The following is a 14977-nucleotide window of genomic DNA, read 5'->3' as shown; positions in this document are numbered from 1 at the left end:
TATCTTTTTGGATAACTCTGATTAATATAGTAAACTTCTTCAATCCCCTATAATTAAAAAACAAACAAAAAACAAACAAACAAAAAAAACCTCACTACAGGATTTCGAGCCAAAAATTAAATGTATCTGTCCTGGAAGGGACATATGTGCCTCCACATTGTCCAGAAACAGTCAACTGCAAGAGTCCAAGAATTAGTCTTTCATGTATGGGCACAGGAGAGGGAAAACAGATATTGGTGGAAAAAAATGATGCTACACATCTGGAAAACTGCAGCACATTCTTCCTGGTCCCCCTTTAGACTTCCTTCCCCCACCTACAATCTATTCTCTTCACAGGAACCAGAATGATACTCTAAAAACAAAGTTTTATTTCTTTTTTTTTTTTAAAGATTTTATTTATTTAATTGACAGAGAGAGACAGAGAGAGAGGGAACACAAGCGGGGGGAGTGGGAGAGGGAGAAGCAGGCTTCCCGCTGAGCAGGGAGCCCGATGCGGGGCTCGATCCCAGGACCCTGGGACCGTGACCGGAGCTGAAGGCAGTTGCTTAACCAACTGAGCCACCCAGGCGCCCCCAAAGTTTTATTTCTTAATCCCCAGCTTAAAAATTCTTCAATGGTTTTTCAGTGCTCTTTGGATAAATTTCAGTGCTTTAAAAATGAGCTATAAACCCTGCATTATTGGTTTCATTTTATAACACTCTTCCCATTGAATACTATTTCTTACCTGCTTTAGTTTCTGAAACACTGCAAGTTTGTTTTTACCTGAGAACTGCTGCTGTTTTTCATTGGTATATTTTTTACCTAATACTACCCTTTTTTAAATTTAAATTTTAGTTAAAATACAGTGCAATATTGGTTTCTGGAGTAGAATTCAGTGATTCATCACTTACAAACAAAACCCAGTGCTCATCACAACAAGCGCCCTCCTTAATACCCAACACTCATCTAGCCCATCCCCTACCCACCTTCCTCCATCAACCCTGAGTTCATTCTCTATCATTAAGAATCTCTTATGACTTGTTTCCCTCTCTCATTTTTTTCCTCCTTTTCTTTTCCAATTTAATGAGGAAAGCGCAAACTTTCTGCTCTGATATGTTATTTATACCTATTAAAATAAATTAGAAAATAAATGCTTAAAATATTATCCTTACAAAGTGTACTTTTTTGGTGATGACTTGAGTCATACCTTGGGATTCTTTTTTTTTTTAAGATTTTATTTATTTATTTGACAGAGAGAGAAGACAGCGAGAGAGGGAACACAAGGAGGGAGAGTAGGAGAGGGAGAAGCAGGCTTCCCGCAGAGTGGGAAGCCTGATGTGGGGCTCGATCCCAGGACCCTGAGATCATGACCCGAACCGAAGGCAGTCGCTTAACGAACTGAGCCACCCAGGTGCCCTACCTTGGGATTCTTAATGAGCACTTGGAAATGCCCTAATTCAATTACTAACCTATTTATTAGAGTGGATTCTTCTGCAGATGGCTAAACCAATCCATCTTTTTTTCCCAGTGTCTGGGCATACATTCATACCTTGAAGAAATACCCTGAATATATAAGTATTTTATTAAATAAATAATTACCTTAGTAAATTTTCATCCAAGATACTTTTACAAACTGAAAAACTATCTTTAAGAGTATTTTTGCAAGAGGGGTGCCTGGGTGACTCAGTCGGTTAAGGGTCTACCTTCAGCTCAGGTCATGATCCCAGGGTCCTGGCATTGAGCCCCACATCCGGCTCTCTGCTCTGCGGGAGCCTGCTTCTCCCTCTCCCTGCTGCTCCCCCTGCTTGTACTCTCTGTCTCTGTCAAATAAATAAATAAAATCTTAAAAAAAACTTAAAAAAATGTATTTTTGCAAGAAGCATTCAAGTATCCAGTACAAAATAGGTCTTTCTACTTACTCAACTAGACCTTCCTACAGAAACAATGATTGGTAAGAATAATATTTAGTAATTAAAACTCTTTAACATTTGCAATAATCCAGGTACTTTGCTAAGGGCTATATATTCATCATCTCCTAGAATCTTAATGTCTCATGTTATCAATAAGTGATTTCAGATATATTAGCAAAAATTCCAACACCTGTAAGTAGCCTAGCAACAGTAATCTTAATAGGGCAATACTGAGTCCACTAAAGTTTCAGAGACTGAAAATGTATGTTCTATAATTTTTCCCCTTTGTGTAGGTAGACACTGAGGTATAGATAAGGTTTAAAAAAACAAAACAAAAAAACAAAACTTCCAGAAGTTTGCTATATTTAGAATATGTACAAATTAGACTATATTCTAAATCTATCAAACACCAGAACATCAGACTCAAAACTTCTACATTACCCAGAACTAATTCCAATTCAAAACAAGATATATTTAATTGGCTCTTGTCCCACAAATGTTAGTTCCAATACCAAGATGACTTTGCTGCAAATTCATCCAGTAACCTAGTCCTAGTAACTGAACTTGTATATTGTGGATTCCATTTGAGCTATACTTCTTATAATTTAATTCAACCTGTTTCAGCATACTGAGTTTTTTTCACTCGATCTCAATTAAGCCTAAATTGTCCCCATTAAATAAGTGTACATATAAAATTCATATTATTTGAAATAGCATGGAAAATGTGAGCTGTTTTAGATTTATAGCAACAACAACAAAAACTTTGTTTTGAACAAAAAAAATAGGAGGTAAGGATGAATATTGTTTCTGATAGTTTCCATATCATAAATAGTACATTTGTTCTTTCATTTCTAAAGTATATTAAAGCCATATGTAAGTGGTGAAATATTGCTCATTGATATTAAGTGGCAGAAAATATAATCAGAGCTGGGGAAAAAACATATTTTATGAAAAATCTGATTAATTTCAAATATGTCAAATAATAACTTCAAATATGTTCATTATTTTCAAATATGTCAAGTGATTCAAATTTTCCATGGCTAGAAAAAAAATGTACCATAAAGTTGTAGGAAATTAAGAAAATATAAAATTCTATTTCCTATAATGCCAAAATCGTTATACCTTGAGACACGCAAAGAAGCACTACTTATTTATAACTGAATACAGATTTTAACAAGAGGTCAGCGCTTACCACACTGGAGTGATCCAATGGAATCAAATAAATACACCACAGCTGAACCAGCTCCTGGTGTTTGCCTTGGGAAAAAGTATGACCAGTAAAAACAGAATCCTCAGATGATATAGGAGCAACTAAGTTAGTAATAAGGAATTTTAGATAAAATAGCAGCAATCCTAACAGATGCATATAACGCAGAATTAAGACATCTTGAAAGGGAGAGTAAGGTACAAGTGAAGAGTTCAATACTATGGAGAATAACTCATAAAAAGAAGGTATAGTGGTTCAGGTTGAGGACAGTAGTTCACCAGAAAAAAAAATTAAATAGAAAAATTAACAAGAATCAAAACCCATAGAGATACTTCACTCCCTAAGTCATAATATCAGAATAATATAGAGGACTGGACCAACAACAATACAAATTGTGGAGTATAAGTTTGTGTGTTGTGTGGCTGGAGCTAGATGTCTTGAGTCTACAGGAGATGAAATGGCCCCAGCTATGTTGAGAGTTATAAATTGAAAGTTGGGTCTAGGTAAAGCTTAATCTAATACATCTTGTACAGAAGGTGATAAAAGTATTTAAAATGATGAAAAAAGACTATAATTTCTTCACTTATATGTCTCATGCTTCATTATTCAAATTGTTAAAAATCTTTGATCCTTTTGGTTCTTTTATTTTTTTTAAGATTTTATTTATTTGACAGAGAGAGGCATAGTGAGAGAGGGAACACAAGCAGGGGGAGTGGGAGAGGGAGAAGCAGACTTCCCGCCAAGCAGGGAGCCTGATGTAGGGCTCGATCCCAGAACCCTGGGATCACGATCTGAACTGAAGGCAGACGCTTAATGACTGAGCCACCCAGGCACCCCTAAAAATCTTTGATCCTTGAGATACTATCTGAAAAGAGAAAGTTGACGCAAAACTTCTAAAATGGAAAATATTTTTCCATGAAATAGAGACTCTCATCCAAGTAATTTTATATATACACAGTTGACTATGGCAGAATCCTTACCATCAAGAAATTCATAGTCCAGTGGAGACAACAGTCTAATAGGGAATAATTATAAGGCTCAGAGAATTCTTTTATGAATTTAAAATTTACAGATAGAAATGCAGCTGTGTTTCATATTGTTAATTTAAATACTCTATATATCCAGGATTAATAAATGACAGCTCACAAAATAAACCCAGCCCTCCATCTGTTTTTGTAAATAAAGTTTTATCAAAACACAGTCATGTTCAATCATTTACATTCTTGACTGTTCTTATTCTTCGGTGACAAAGTATAGTAGTTGTAACAGAGAACGAATGGCCTGAAAAGCCTAAAATATTTACTATTTTGCCCTTTACAGAAAAAAGTTTGCCAACCCATACTGTAGATTAAAACTACACATGATAATTAAAATGTAAAACATGAATATTTAACACTCTTCTCACTATTTTTCAAGAAAGACCTTCATTACCTGTGGGAAAACAGGCAAATTGGCCTTAGGGAATTTTACAAGAGATCAGGGTGATTATATTTAGTTTTGATTTTTAAATCTACATAAGCACACATAAGTTAGTTTTTAACATATAAGTTATTTGTAATATAATACAGAAAACTTAGTTTTCTACAAGTAGAATGAAAAAAAGAAGATTAGTTCCATATATTGTTCCTCTGTTAAAAGTAGTTATTTTTAGGTAACAATTTATAACAACTTTATTTGTAATTTCATTGTATTTCTACAAAGACTCTCTTTATATCTTACAGTTAAATAGAATAATTGGGAGCAAATAAAACAGGAAGTAATTACTAATTGTCTAAATTCACCATTTTCAACAAGGTAATGGTACTTATTTTGGACCTTTTTGCTTTTCCTCTAGAATGGCCTGGCTATGCTGAGTCACCTGCAATAGCTTTCTTGCGAAAGACAAAAGAGAAAAGTGTCCAAGACAAAGTACATGCAAGCAGCTGAGCTTGTGCTTTTATCTGGAGCTGTCTCACCTGATGAGGCTTTTTCCATCTCTCCCTCCCTACCCTAATGACAAAAATACAGATCCCTCTCTAATTAGCTTATTTGTTTTGCATCCCCCAGGCAGTCTCTATATCTGCTTCTGCTTGTGTTGTCACCAAACTAACTTTAATGCCCTACGTATTAAAACTTCCTTTTTTCTTCTCTTTGAATTTCAAAATCAAGTTATGAAATAACCATTTTATTTTATGTACCACGATAGGTACCAAGCCTTTGTAATATCCCTTTTTTCATAAAACTTCAAACATGATTATGATTAACATAGTAAACGTTGCTTATATTGTTATAGCCTGCAGACTCATTTTTAAATAGTTATCATAATGCCACTTCAGTATGGTTTATTTTACTGTGATGTGTGAGCATCTATTTTTTTTTCTTTGTGGGCTGATTAGCATAAAGGAGACAGGAGATTTATCTTAGAGATGGTTCTTTATGGACTATATTTTATTCATGTGAACTAACGCTCTTAAATTGTGTGTCTTACTCAAGGGTCAGTATGAAAGACTTCAGGTAAAATTACAAAGTTCTTTTAGGATCCTTGAGATTGATTGAATCATAAATATACAAGGAAATTCAGTTCATAAAATATCACTGGACTGTTAAGTTAAATCTATAAGGATTCAAATGCTAACCATATCTGTGCTAACTAGATCTGTTCATGATAACCAAATGCAATTCTAGCTCACATTTGAGATAATTCAAAGTGTTTCAATGCTATAGAAATAACTTAAGATAAATGTTTAATTAATAAAATATAACCTAATATTATGTTATCTAATTATTTTTATAGTTCTATAAAATACATATTCTATTTTGAAACACAAATCTTGAAAGATAGAACAAGTACTCAGAGAAGTGAAAACATTTTCCCAAAGAAATGGAATTAGCATTAGAGCCTGATGACTCTTAACATAGGGCTTTTTTTTTCAGATATCAAACTTCTATCTATTAAATAGATATTAAACATATCTATTAAATATGATATGACACAATGGTAATTTATAAATAACATCATATCATATAACATATTATAATGCAATATAATGTAATTTAATTATAGTATGTAATGTCTCAAACTATTTGAATAATATTTCTTCAGCTGGAACAGAAAATCTTTCCACCATTCAGAAAGTAGGAAAGCCGGGGATGTAACAAACAACATCATGAAACTCTTTTACCTCTCTCTGGGAGTCTGGAGAGTTGAGGAACATCTTTGTCTCTATGAAAGGAAGGGAGAATAATAATAGCTGGATAATTGGGGGCAGCTTGTGCATAATTTTTTAACTACTAAGAGAAAAAGAAATAATTGCTTGCTTTTTTAGGTAGAAAAATTAGTTTCTATGCTCACAGGTAGTTAAAAAATATTTCTATGGTTTTTATCTATCTGACGTTTCCAGGCCATGATAATATAGCCAATACTCTTACAAGTAACTGAGCCTGAAAAATATTATATTAGTTCTAAGTAAATTGGATTGGCAATCCATAAGCTGTCTGAGGCTGTATCAACAGGCATATTCCTCCTATATTTAGTAAAGCATAACCCAATGATCACTAATATTATTAAAAATGCTAGATATGTTTGATATCAGCAATATAATCTCAGAAAGTGGCTTTTGTTATTATAATTTTATGTCCATCATTTGCTAATTTTAATACTAATATCACAGAAAGTTCAAAAGAGGGACTGTTCCAGCAATGCTAACCTCATATTAAAAGAGACTGAGTGAAATTCATTCAATAGAACAATCAAATATATACAAAAATTCCCCAAGCCATAGGTTTATGAATAAAAAAGAGGATATTAGTTCAATATATCAAAACATGTGACATATATAGGCATCCAAATAAATTGAAGATATATTTTACACGCAGCTACATATTATAGATTGGATAAGAGATATGAGTTTGTAATATTTTTCTCAAGATGATGATAAATGAGAGAAGATTATTCTTGGCATTTGTCTATACGATCCAAACAAGAACATCATCTTCTTGATTGATATATTGAATTTTCTACAATGAATGATTGATGTCTACCAATTTATTGTTCTACAAGAAATATGTTTAGTAGCCTAAAACAATACAATATACTGCCATAAATATATTCTATATCCCCATATAGTGATGATGAAAATTGCCACTGTTTGATAAGTAATGTTAAATACTATGAAATCTATGAAGGTTCAATCCAATATACTAATGAAAAAATAGAGCATTTTGAGTTCAAAACTAAAAAAAGTGCAAATACAAAAGAAATAAAACTCGTATTTTTGTATGTAGATTTCAAATACCAACTAAATGTATTTTTAAAATAATTCCAATTAGAAGTATGGAATATTGGCAACCCATGTTGCAAATTTGTAAGATTCCAAAAAACAAATATGTTTAAAATCTTATCATAGTAGTATGTCCACAGATCAATAATTCCCAAGTTTAGTGTGATAGAGATACAAAGGAAGTTTGTTAGATTTCTGGGTCTATTATTCAGAGTAGTGATTTACTAAGTCTGTGATGAAGCTCAACAGCAAGAACCTGTAGTAATTCTGGTGCAATGAAACCACAGATCAAACTTTGGGGAAAAACAAAAAATACTATCGTTGATAATATATCTTCACAGGCAATATTTATTTGAATAAGTAAAAATAAAATTAGATATTAATGTTCAACTTGGATTTTCCTTCCATTATTTGAGAGATGGGATTAGAATCTTTGTTGGGTTTCTTCAAGCAAGACAGGTTAAATTTAGTAGGATCTTCATCATACTTTAAGGACCAAGTTGCTATGGTCACTTTAAAAGGATAAGGAGAAAAGTTACACAGAAAAGTAACACAGAGGGAAACAGTCATCTATGCTGCTTCCCACAAAGAAACAAATTAGAATATATATAAATAGAGAGGTAGGAGAAAAACAAAACAAAACAAAAAAGCAAACAAAAGAAAGATTCATATAATTGAAATGAGTAGGCAACCGATGGCAAGGAGAACAATTCTATGTACCTGACTGTTGTACCTCTCATCCCGATTTCAAAGCCCAAAGCCCTGGCTTCCTGAAGCAGATAATGTACTACTCTTGAAGCCAGTTCTCAGTGAACCAGACTAGCAAGTTACAACTCTGAAGCAATTTCAAAGAAAAGGTTTCAAAATTCTAAGAATCAACCTTTATGTGTCTACCTTAGCTTTACAGTAGAATTCTACAGTAGAACACAGTAGAAACTTGAACCTAAGCTCTGCTGGTCCTGTGATCATAAATGTCTAAATGTAGTCAAGGGTTTGTGCGTCAGGTCCCCAACTGCATTATATGATGTCTTCCATGGAAAAAAACTCATCCAAAGAGAAGAGGTAGTCATGTCTTTGAAAGTTGAACCAAGACAGTAGTTTAATGCTGGACTAGATACACTGAATACCTGCAATACCTTAAGTATATTGGGGAGTCAGATAATATCCAGAAGAGCTCCCACGGAATTCATTTAGTGAAGCTCTTTATTTATCAGATCTTTAATGCTTATCTTACCTGTATCAGGCATGACTGTAGACATTAGAAAGGCATCAGCAAAGCAAAACAAAACAATAGTCCCTCCCTTGAGGGAGCTTACATGGTGAGAGGATAGATTAGTGATTGGTGATTCGGGTAAGGTTCACCAGGAATGCCATCGTGAGGAAGTGACAGTTGAACAGGGTTTAAATTAAGTAAATTTCCTCTCGGCAGAGAAAACAGATAATGCAAAGGCCTAAGGAGCAGAATAGGTGAAGGAAAAAGCAAATGATGCAACCAGGGGCCAGATCATAAAGGAGGTCTTAACACCACTGCAGAGAATTTGGGGTTTGATGATGTGAGATAAGGAGACTGAAATCTGTGGAAGAAGTCAAGAACTAATAACCAAATGAGGTCAAATCATCACTGCTTTATTATATATGATTAAATGAAAGGAGAGAGTTTGAGACTTTTAGTGGGAAAAAAAGAAAAATAAAAAGAAGTGCAATGTTTAAGAAATTGGTCTCTGGGACCATCTTCCCTGGATTCGTATTCAGAATTCATCATTCACTAGCTGTGACATTTGGGTAGGGTATTTAAATTTTGTTTAAATTTTCTTTACCTCGCTGACCTCAGATAATAATAGTTAACTGTGAAGAATAAGTAACTTAAAGGATCTAGTGTTGTACTGATTATGTATTAAGCATTCAGTTAGTGTTATTTTTTCACTGTCATTATTACTTATTTATTAAATTACCAAGAATTTTTGTACAAAATGCTATTAAAAGACAACTTACTCATAATTTCAAGGTGATCAGATATAAAGCTAATGCTACAACTAATATTATGTATCAGGTGTGACTCTGGTTTGTAGCTTTATTCACATCTATAAAAATTTATTTTCAAAAACTATAAAACAGGGCCCTCTCAGCAGCTTCTGCATCCAGTGTAGAATTGTAAGGAGTTCAGAAATAGTAGACAGTTTTCTCAGTATGAACACATATCAGATACACGAATGTTCATAGCAGCACACTAGTCCCATTGCCAAAGTTTGAAACAACCCAAATGTCCATCAACAGAATGAATTAACAAAATGTGGTATAGCCATACAACCATACAATGAAAGATTCAGCCATAAAAGGGAATGAAGTATTGATACATACTCTACTGTGGACGAAACTTGAAAACATTATGCTAAGCGAAAGAAAGAAGACATAAAATGCTACATATTGTATAATTCCATATAATGAAATATCTGGAATAGGTGAATCCAAACCATCAGAAAGCAGGTCAGCAGCTCCCATGGGCTGGGAAAGAGGAGAATGGGGAGTGACTGCTTAATGGGTATAGGGTTTCCCTTTGGTATGATGAAATGATCTGAAAGTAGAAGGAATGGTTGCAGAACAATCTGAATGTGCTAACTGGCACTGAATTACACAGTTAAAATGGTTAATTTGGTGTTATATCTATTTCACCTCAATAGAAAATCTTAGACTGTATACCACAAAAGTCCATTTTAACTTGTTACTTAAAAAAATAACATTCAAATTAAAAAAGTATATACATCAGAAAGTATGATATCATGCATTGGTAACTATGGAGAAATCACTGGACATAAACAGCAAGAAACTGTGCCTTGACACAGTAGCAACTCAATAAGCTCAAGGTCAAGCACATAATTTTGATAGGTGTGAATTTGAGACAACTTTCTAGATATTAAAGGATTTAGCAGGAGGTCATGTCCGGGAGCCAGAAGTTAAAATATAAGGAAAATGGCCAACTTGAAATAGTGTTTGAGAGGACATGGCAGAAACCAGAAATGTCATAGAGAATGATAATAGAGAATACTCTTATGGACTGAACATTTGTGTCCCTCAGAAGTTCACATGTTGAAGTCCTAACTCTCAATGTGATAGTATTTGAAGGTGGGGCCTGTGGGAGGTGATTAGGTTTAGATGAGGCCATGTGAGTAGGACCCTCATGATGGGATTAGTGCCCTTAGAAGAAGGAGAAAGACCAGAGCACTCTGCTGCTTCTTATGTGAGCACAGAGTGAGGAGGTGGCCATCCACCAGCCCGGAAGAGGGTTCTCACTGGCAACAGAATCTGCCTGTACCTTGACTTTGGACTTCCCAGCATCCAGAACTGGAGAGAAATAAATGTCTTGTTTAAGCCACCCAGTCTATCCATGGTATTTTGTTATCTCAGGCCCGGCTGATTAGGACTCTCTAGACCACTAGCCTTCAAAGTTCTTATTTGTTTAATCCTTAAAGGGTTCTTGGAAAAGAAGTACATGACTCACACTTTAAAATTTAACATTTGGGCCAAATTGCCTGTTAGCAAATGAGCACCATTTCTGCCCCTGCCCCCTCTTATTCTCTTTGCTCCATCACAGAAGCTGGAAGCTTTGGAACTAATTTGTTTTTAAAGTATTTGGCATCAGAGTCCTGAGGAACATTCTGCCAGTGAGATCCATTTGCACAAGACTGAGAAAACATAAGAAAGCAGAGGCCATATTACTGTTTCTGTAGCAGAGATTTAGGCTGCAGAAGCCACAGGTTTGTCAGTAAGCTCAAGACATTTCCCAGCAAACCAACATCCTTAATACTGTAGAAAACTATAATCACTAGTGTAATTTCCTATGATTCTTGCAATTTCTTAATTCTCTGAAAGCTGAGTGAATCTGAAACCTGGTGGAGGTTTTCCTGACCTTTACATCATTTATCTCTTTTAATGGTTTTGTAAACACCTGCTTTGCTCTTTAATTTCAGTCCTGCTTAAAATATATGGAGTGGTTTCTGTTTCCCTTACCAAACTCTGAATGCTACATTTAAAATGTAATGTGTGCAAAGTATGTATTTTTGACTTTTTACATATTGTTACTGCAAATATAATTTACGTATATTCTCATGAAAGTATTTTGAGCTACAGGTCTAGGTCATCCATATCTGAAAACATGCACAATTTGACTTAATGATAAGGTAAACCCCGTCATTAAAATAATCCGCCAAGTCAGACCTAATTTCCATCAGAAAAGTCACTCTTCCCTAATCAGTTCAAATAAATATATTAATATACTTATTTATTACACTCTCATTTCTGATTATCAAGATAGGTAATAGATGGTAAATGATAAAGATAGATGCATGCATGCATACATACATACATACTGCGCAAGTACATAACTATGCCAAAATTTTGGCCATAGATCATCATGATGTACTCACTTTAATATACTTAACAGATTACAGATTATAATCACAGGGCTTGCCTCAATGGCTCAGACTTTTTCAATTGTCTCTGTGTTTGCTTCTTTAGAGATTTTTTGTTTTGTTTTTTTTACCTCCCCTGTGGCAATGTCTCATTGATAGATGAAAGATATTCCTTTTTTATAATAAAATGGGAAATGAGTTCTTATGAAAGGAGAGTATGGAAAAAAAACTGAGGATCAGAAGTAGACTAATTTTAGGAAACAGCACAGATAAAAGTTGAAGATCTGGACAATTGTTTCCTTTAAATTATTCATGTCCATGCACTTCCTAGAAAACCAGAGGTTTGTGTTAGAGACCTCTGTTTTAACAGCACATCTTTATTTCCTCTGCCTCCAAAATAAGAGGCTCTGGGAGACTGAATAGTTATATATTAACATTAGATAGGATTTCCCATTTTATATCACAATCTTAGAAAGAATTTGTGGTTTTTCAATACTTGAATGAATGTGCTTAGTGCTTACCACAGGTGAATGCTTTGAAGTAACATTCATTTAGTGTGATTTATTAAGTATCATAATGCTGCACTTTAATACTAAGCATATTTTGAGGGCAACTATTGCATCTTAGAGGGTATCCTTTCTTTTGACTTCTTTTATATACTCTTTTTAATAAAAAATATTAATCACTTGCTATGTGATGGCATTATAGTGAATTGAGGACACGTGAGTGAACTAGGTTCCCTTGCAGAGCAGAGCATTCAGTCTACTGTTCAATCTACTGCAGACAACGTGTCTAAAATTAATTCCTAACACGCAAATCTATTGATCTCATTCTCAGCCAGCCTTTCTATCTACCATCAGAAAACACCATTCCCCTCCCCTCCAAAGGAAAAAGCATGGAGAGTTTCAACTACTACATTACAGAAGAAAGTACATTATAAAAATAATGAGTGTTAACATTTTCTATGATCCTAACATTTGCCAGATAATAAACTCAGCTCTTATAAAAAAATTATTTAACTTAATACTCAAAATACATCTATGAAACGTGTATTATTTCTTCATTTTCCAAGTGAATGGACTGTAGATTAGATCATTTTAGAAACTTAGATGGCGTTCCACATTTATTCAGTATAGAAACTTATACAAGGTTCCACATTTATTTGGTAACAAACTCCACATTTGTTATAGGTTCCAGGTTATTGCCACCACTGATTCTAGCCTTCTAATGTAAATTCTTACAGAAAAGGAATCTTGTTTATCTCCATCACATACAGTTTTGCTTCAAATACACTGATGTACTTATTACCTCTCCCACAATACGACAAAAATGTTTTGCACTGTGACCCCAGTTATTCCTAGATTATTTTACATTGGCTAAAGTATATATCACACACACATTTCAAATATGGCCCAGGCAAATTCTGTCCTTTCTTCTGAAGTTAAGATAAAATCCTACTTCCTAGAAGAAGTATTCCACATTGACCTCCTCCATTAGCACATTGCATGTAAATCAGACGTAATATACATCACAATCTTTTATCAATGTTTCTTCTAATGAGAGGAAGTATATTAATTCATTTATATCAACTGCTATTAAGGATACACATTTACTATTTATTTATTTATTTATTTTTAAAGATTTTATTTATTTGAGAAAGAGAAAGAGAGCATGAGAGTGAGCGCAAGCAGGGGGAGGGGGAGAGGGAGAGGGAGAAGCAGACTCCCCGCTGAACAGGGAGCCCAATGCAGGACTCAATCCCAGGACCCTGGGATCACTGGGCACTGAACTGAAGGCAGACGCTTAACCAACTGAGCCACCCAGGAGCCCTAAGGATACACTTTTATTTAATTTTACTTTGAGCCTCTACTTACCAAAATTTTATTTTGCATTAATTTTCAGAATTCTTACCTTTTTGTTTGATTAAATCTATTTTCTCTTTTCTGTGCATGTGTGTGTGCACTTAATTGGTTTCAAATTTACATGCTACATACATATTTCAATTCATCTTCTGAACAAAAACAATATTGCAGATATTCCTGTATTCTCCAGGACATTGCTGATTATTAATTTAGAGCTACTTATTTTTTTCTGTAATACTTGTAATTATAATACTATTACTAAAAACTATAGTTAAAATTAGATTTGCTAAATATTTGACTTGTTTACCCTTGCTTTTGTGTACCAATCTTTCTTTTTGTCTTTGATTTGCTTCTTGCTGGCAGACCCCTTCAGTGGTTTATTTAGAGAAGATCTGAGAGTAATAAATTCTATTAGTCTTTGTAAAGATGAAAATTCACTCTTTCTTTCAATAAAATCTTAGTTTATTACAGAATTCTGGGTTGACTCATTATACCTTCTGGCCTCTGTTGCTCATAATAAGCCTACAGCCAGTTAGAGACTTTCCATTTTTTGGATTCTGTGTTTCCTCCATATATATATATATACATATATATATATGTATATGTATATATTTAGCTTTGATATTCTGAAGATTTACTACTATGTATTTGGCCATGTGTTTGGGTTTATTTCCCCTGATTACGATTAGAGGTCATTTTTCAGTCTGAGAGTTCATGTCTTTTCTCTATTATAAAATGATTTACATTTTTTCAATTGTGCCTCTTCTCCATTCATTCTCTTTTTGGAACTCCTATAAAATGCAAGTTGAAGCTTGTCTTAATAGATCCCTTATCTTTTTATGTTATATTCTGGTAATTTCCCTGAGGAAATCTTTATGAGTACTAAGTCTTCTGTAAAGTAGTTCATTATCTTACCTGTCCATTTTTTATGACCATGTTTTTCATTTCTAGAGTTTCAAATTTTTTTTTCTTTCAGATCTCCTTGTGTTTTTCCCCACACCATCTTATTTTTGTTTAATTGATTCTTTTGTATTTTAATGGATCATTTTTAAAGTCTAGTTTCTGTTTTGTTGTATCTATGAACTTTTTCTGTCCTGGTGGTTTTTTCTTCTATTGTTTTGTATCTTTTAATAATGAACTCATCCTCAGCAGTTCTTGATTTCATGGGAGTACAAAGATCTTGGACTGTATAGGCCCTTTGTAGAGGCAGTTTTTATTTGATTCGCTGGAGTTGGACTAAGGCAAGACTTTTCTTTCTTTCTTTTCTCTTCTCTTTTCTTTCTTTCTTTTTCTTTCTTTCTTTCTTTCTTTCTTTCTTTCTTTCTTTCTTTCTTTCTTTCTTTCTTTCTTTCTT

General features: G+C 33.9%; 1 long non-coding RNA gene across 2 annotated transcripts in view; it reads right to left on the bottom strand.

Moving 5' to 3' along the window:
- LOC141372610 (uncharacterized) overlaps positions 1-14977 on the bottom strand; it is a 121140-nt gene that overhangs the window by 34252 nt on the left and 71911 nt on the right. The window contains exon 1 of one of the 2 annotated variants that reach the window (XR_012377932.1): positions 8076-8207. The exons of the other annotated variant lie outside the window; for it this stretch is intronic. This is a non-coding gene — a long non-coding RNA (uncharacterized lncRNA). Of the gene's footprint in view, positions 1-8075; positions 8208-14977 lie in introns of those variants that run through there. 2 annotated transcript variants of the gene reach the window in all.

The sequence above is a fragment of the Callorhinus ursinus genome, unplaced genomic scaffold (assembly GCF_003265705.2).
Source record: "Callorhinus ursinus isolate GAN/ISIS: 27379988/994484 unplaced genomic scaffold, GSC_fseal_2.0 scaffold4, whole genome shotgun sequence".
NCBI lineage: Eukaryota > Metazoa > Chordata > Mammalia > Carnivora > Otariidae > Callorhinus > Callorhinus ursinus.
The sequence above is the reverse complement of the archived record's forward strand: the minus strand, read 5'-3'. Positions and strand labels throughout refer to the sequence as shown.